The sequence below is a fragment of the Sciurus carolinensis genome, chromosome 4 (assembly GCF_902686445.1).
Source record: "Sciurus carolinensis chromosome 4, mSciCar1.2, whole genome shotgun sequence".
Lineage (NCBI taxonomy): Eukaryota > Metazoa > Chordata > Mammalia > Rodentia > Sciuridae > Sciurus > Sciurus carolinensis.
Genome location: NC_062216.1, coordinates 13,803,868 through 13,809,867, shown reverse-complemented (window position 1 = coordinate 13,809,867; position 6,000 = coordinate 13,803,868).

Sequence of the window (6,000 nt, the reverse complement as noted above, 5' to 3'; positions counted from 1 at the left end):
ATTATCCTTTTCTGCTGTAGGGCTGACTAAGAGCATTACAATATTAAAAATTGTTGGGTTCAGGAGAAGACAAGAGGTCAGTACATGGAAAAAACTAAGGTTGCCAGATGCAGCAAATAAAAATACATAATACACTTAAATTGGAATTTAAGATAAACAAGAGAAACAGTTTTAGTACAATTATGTCCCATGCATGATTTGGAATGTACATATACTACAAAACAATTTGTTATTTGCTTGCCTTAAATTTTAATTTAACTGAAGTTGTGTACCTTTTGTTCCTCCCTCCCTCCCTCTTTCCCTCCCTCCCTCCTTCCTTCTTTTCTTTCTTTCTTTCTTTCTTTCTTTCTTTCTTTCTTTCTTTCTTTCTTTCTTTCTTTCTTTCTTTCTTTCCTTTCTTTCTTTCTTTCTTTCTTTCTTCCTCTCTCTCTCTCTTTCCTCTTCTTCTTCTTCTTTTTTTTTTTTGGCAATCCTAGGGTAAGACTACTCAGTAAAGCTGGAGAATCTGAAGCAGGTCAGGGTGAGCTGCTCTAGGAATCAAAAGTCCTGCTTTGAGTGTGATTGAAAATGGGCTGCCATTGGCTTAGGTTCTTGGGATTAGTCTGGCTTTGAAATAAAGAGTTGAAAACCAAGTTACCCACAAAGCTGTTTGAATAAAAGGCTCTCTTGCGTCGCTATCACACATATACTTTTCCAAAGTGCTTTCCCAATGCATTCTCTCACCTCATCCTCCAAACCACTAGAAGTTTAGCCCATGTTGGCTACAGATTGACAGTGGAAAAACAAGGGCTAACGAAAAGATACTGTACTGGAGTTCCCAGATGAGACGGTATTAAACCAAGACATAGGATATGTTTTTTCCCTACTTTCAATCTGTAGTCATCTCTAGATGAGGAGCTAACAAGTTTTTAAAATAGAGGTGCCAAGGTGTTGAGACTGTGTGTGTGTGTGTATGTGTGTGTGTGTGTACATACATGAACTCTCAGCCGTGGGGACAAGAAGCTGTGAATGTGTTGATTTTCTGAAAATAAAAAAAGGAGGAAGAGGTCAATCTGCTTAATAGGCGCCTTGGTGTGTGAGTTTAAAGCAGGCCATACATCCCACCCCACTCCATGGCTAAAGCAGATTGGAGGCATCCTGGCCATCTGCTCTGTTGAAGACAATTCTTTTGATCATGCTCAGTTCTATTCTTGCTTCTCCCCTGTTGCGGCCTCTCTTTGTCCCTTAGCTCTGAGCTTTAGTGCCCATATCTGGGTCCGCAAATATTCTAGGTACTCGGGTTTCAGTCCTATCCTCCTCTAGATGCAACCTGACCCTCCAGTTCTTCCTGTTCCTGCCTTCCCCACTGAGCTCCAGCCCCTGGCTCCCAAGCCTGCTCTTGACTTGGTGGACCTGATGTCCTACGTTGGTCAAGGTCTTGGGAAAAAAAAAAAAAAAAAAAAAAAAGATTGAGCAGTAATCTTGAGCAGTGGCAGAGATCTGCTGCAAACAAGCCGGAGGCTATTTCTGATGGACATGTTGTCACACCTGGCCTGGACGTTACCTCCAACTCTCCTGTCTTTCAGCCTGGAATGCTACACCATGGTCTTCACCTTGAACACAGGAGTCTTCCCGGGTGGCTAGTTCCAAGTGTTGACCCAACCCAGATTCATGAACATAAGGCCCCTGAATTTCTTTTTGTGATAAGTTGTCGGTAAATGTTTACTTAACACTTCAATATTATTTTCCTTCCCTTTCTTTTTGTTTCTCTGTCTCTGTCTCTCTCTCAACTCCCCATACCTCTTCTCAACCTGTTCTCTTTCTTCCCTTTCTCTTTGCCTTTCTCTTTCAAATCTTGGACCATTTAGATGGAAATAAGGAGCAACATGGAAGGCATATTTCTAGGCACTAAAATTTTAATCTTTTTCAGTTCATGTTGATTGTCCCAAAAACAGAGTATCCAGCCACACCTGGAGACCTCACTAGTAGGAATGAATTCTCATCAACCAATTCAAGCTAAGGATAAAGTAAAATGACTGTTTGAATTTGAAATTTTTATTGACACTGATACTAAGGGAAAAATAGAACAAATGAGGATCAGGAGATGATCATTTATATACTACAAAAAAACCCAAAAAACAAAACCAAACCTCCTTGTGTTGACCTCCTCCTGGGACACCAGGCTGGGGAGGACCTTGAAGCTAAGGATTATGGACTTGGCCTCATGATAATCAGCTCTCTCATAAATGGGATGAAGAGCTAGATTTTCAGTTGGTGTATTTCCACCAATCTAACCACATTATTCTCTAACTATTCTAAAATTTTGAAAATTTTAGGAGAAAATGATTCTCCAAAACACAAATTTTCTTAGTGTCAAATAACTTTGGAATTAAGCAGGCCACTGGGGTCTCTAGAATGTTGAATAAGGAAGTCAGGACGAAACTCAATGCCCCTGGGCTTTATTTTGGTTACAATATGCTTCCTCTTAAAACCCAAACTTTACATTGATTAAAGATAAACTTTCCATGCTATGCTCTGGAAGACTAACATTAAGTTATATCCCCAGCATATAATTTGAGCTTTAATTGACTCAATCCCATAGGTGTTGAAGCATATTTAGAGTAACTTCTAAATAATAATCTGTAGACATGTCTTAGGGTATACTTTTAGTATTCCCATCCAGATTGATCCCAATCAATTGGCAGGTTTGATATAATTTTCTGAAAATTGCTGACCAAAATCAAGACTAGTTTCCACCATGAATTTAAAAGCATTAAATGATGAAGGTTGAGTCTGAAATAGATGAAGAAAGAGAAAGGAAGGGGACTAAGGACCTTAATTACATGAAACATAAAAGATTCATACTTTTGGAAGTATGACTTCCAAAACACTTTCTTAGAAGTTATGATCTAACTTTTTAATAACAAAAATTATATTTAGTTCAGTTATCAAATTTAGTCCTAAGTTTCTGTTTGGTTCTTTTATGATTTTGTGCACGTGTATGCATGCGTTTGCTTTAAAATAAACTCTTTTAATTGCAAAAAAAAAAATGCTTCCTCTTATTTTCTAAATTTTCACTTCACTCTCTGAGGTTGGGATGTTTTAGAACTTCCCAAAATGGGAAGAGAAAGCAGCCTGGGATTTAGGCATTGGTGAGTTTATGGAGAAGACAGTCTTTTTTCACATGGTGTGGTTGCTGGGGGTGAGGACGATTCTTGGTGTTTCTACAATTCTGCCACGGGGAGGGTAGCTGCTTATATTCCATTGACTTGAGAGCAGCCCTATATGGGACCATATAGGTGATCTTGGCCCCTGGATGCTCACATTCGACTGTTTGACCTCCTCTACATTTCCTTTCTAGAGAGAGTGACAGGCCCTTTCTCCCTTCCCAGCATTGTATACTTCCTGGCTGAGATGAGGGATGGAGCCTGCAGGTGGCTTGGGGGAGTCCCTGTGGTCTCAGGCTCAGCTCTCCAGGCTGCAAAGGGAGGATTCAGCTCTACCCCAGTGGCCAGCTGAACTCAGCTCCCCTCCTGGGCTCTGGGCGGAGGATCCAGTTCTCCTCTGCTTCTGGGCTTTAGGCGGTGTCTTGAGAACTGCGTGTCTGAGAAAGAGGAAACAGGTGGACACCACGTGCGCTGGAGGAAGCCCAGGGTCACCAACCCACCCTGGGGCCAGGAGGTGATTGCTCCCTCTGGAGAATCGCGGAGATGTCAGGCAGCAGAGATGGAAAGTTAGAGTCAGGGCTCGTTAGATTTGCAACGAGGAACACTCTAGCACCAGTTAGGATCGCTTTCAGTCCTTCTTCTCCTCAGCAGTAAGTTAGATGTGGGAAAGAACTGAACGTGTAATTCATGCCAGGAGAATTATATTATACTCTTACTTCCAAGGTGCTTTCCTGGAGCCCTGGGACTTACAGCTGGAAGAGATCATCGAGTCCGTGCCTGGTGACTAATTGACTTTCCATCATGTTTATTCAACCCTGTTAGATTTTATGGAGAAGAGAAGAGGCCTGCCCAAGATTGTGGAGCATGGAGCATCTTTGGGCCAGAGGGGACCCTGTCCTAGGCAGCAGGTGCCCATCCCCACAGAGCACCCTGGAATTCCCAGCTCCTAGAAATCTGTGATGACTATGATGATCAAAATGAACTAAGGGCAGGGCAAATAACTGGAAATAAGAATTTCAACCATTACATGTTGTTTTCCTATTGATTTATTAATTTCAGAGGTAATTTATCTTATATGTATTGTCTTTAGAATTAATGAGCACTTAGATTTCTAACCCTCCCCCTTTTGCTGCTCTACCAAGTTTTATTTTATTGTTATTTAATACTCTGCAAACGTTAAATATTCTACAGTTTCTATATCTTTATTGGGGATGCAGTGTGGGGTTAGCAGAAATAGACGTGGGTAAAGTTGAAGGCAGTCCTGAGGCTCAAAGCTTGTCTTCACTCTTGTTTATATCTGCAATTGCAGGTGGACTGCATACTTTCTCAAAATTTGTTTTCGTATCTGTGAAATGGGCATTTCCATGGGTAACTCTGAGGATTGAGATGATACATATACTTAGCATGGCACCCAGCACATCATAGGCCCTCAATAAAGATTATTGCTATTTAAATCCTAAACTGAGTACTTAACATAATTTTCTTCCACTTATAGGATGTCCTGTTATCAGCATAGAACTTTTTAAAAAAATAACCAAATAATTATTACTTTGTAAAATTGAATGTTCTTGCTTGTTGCCTCATATATTGTATAAATGGAAACACACATCTGTATTTTAAATGAAATCACCTGGTGTTTATAGCATCTCTAGGGTATACGAAGGACTTTTACATCAGTTTTGGTTAATTTTATATGATCATTAATTTTCACAGCACTCTTATGAGACAAGGATTAGACATATTGTTCATGAATTAATGAAAGTACAGAGAGGTTTAGGCACTTGTCCAACATCACAGAGAAAAAGCAGTCACAGCCAGGAATAGTATCAACATCTCCAGGCTGCAGACTCGCTGCCGGCTTGCTCTCAGCTGACCGCGAGCTTGGCGTGTGTGTTTTTTCTCCCCCTTGCTGGAAGAAGGAAGAGCACAGGCTGATGACTGAGAGTTTCCTAGAGGAGGTGAGAATGGAACTGGGTCTTGAAGTTTGGGGACATCCCAGTCAGTGGAGCGAAGTGGGGAGGGGGCCTGAAGCAGGGACAGGCATGAGGCACACAGTGCGGCGTCAGAGAGAATGTGAGCTCTGGGGGTGAGAGGGAATTGGGTCCACAGTGTGAGGGGACTTTGGTCTTGCAGAGTCTAAGAGCTTGATCAGGTCCCTGGACTTATCTGGACCTCGGTTTTCTTGCTTGTGAAGTGGGGCCAGTGCAACTTCTCTGTGTCCTTGGGACCACTAGGCAGCACGTGTGAATGCTGCTGGCAAAAGTGCCCCTGGCACGTTCTCCGTCAGTGTGGATTTTGGGTCGTTTCCTGCTTTCCCAGTGCTGGGTTACCTAGGTAGGAGGGAGACAGGCAGAGAGAGGAACACTCCCGTGGCTGCTCTAACCTCTCGCCTGGCCAATTGCTCAATGCTGAGCAGGAGGAAGCTTCCTCCACAGATGCGCACGCTCCCTCAGGGCAGGGGCTTGGTGTCTTGATTAGCGGAGCTTGCACACCGGGCTAATGACCAGTTATCCTGCACTTGTTAAAGCCCAGCCTGGGGATGTAATGTGATGTCAGTCCCTCCTCCTCTCCAAGGCTGAGGCCCTCATCCTCCCTCATCCTGTGGTGACGAATTCAGCCTTCGGTGGCTTTGCTCATTTCACATGAGGCCTTGTGGAAACCTCTGTATTGCACTAGCTCAGGGGTCCTGATGTGGGAGCAGCCAGGACTTGACAGTCATTTGCTCCCATTAATTATATGTGTGGTGTGAACATGTTTTAGCTCAAGAGGCCTTGCCTCATCCCAAGCTCCTTCCTCAGATGACTTTGGAACCCCCCATCCCGTCCACCTTGGTTTTTTTCTACATTTGTTGATC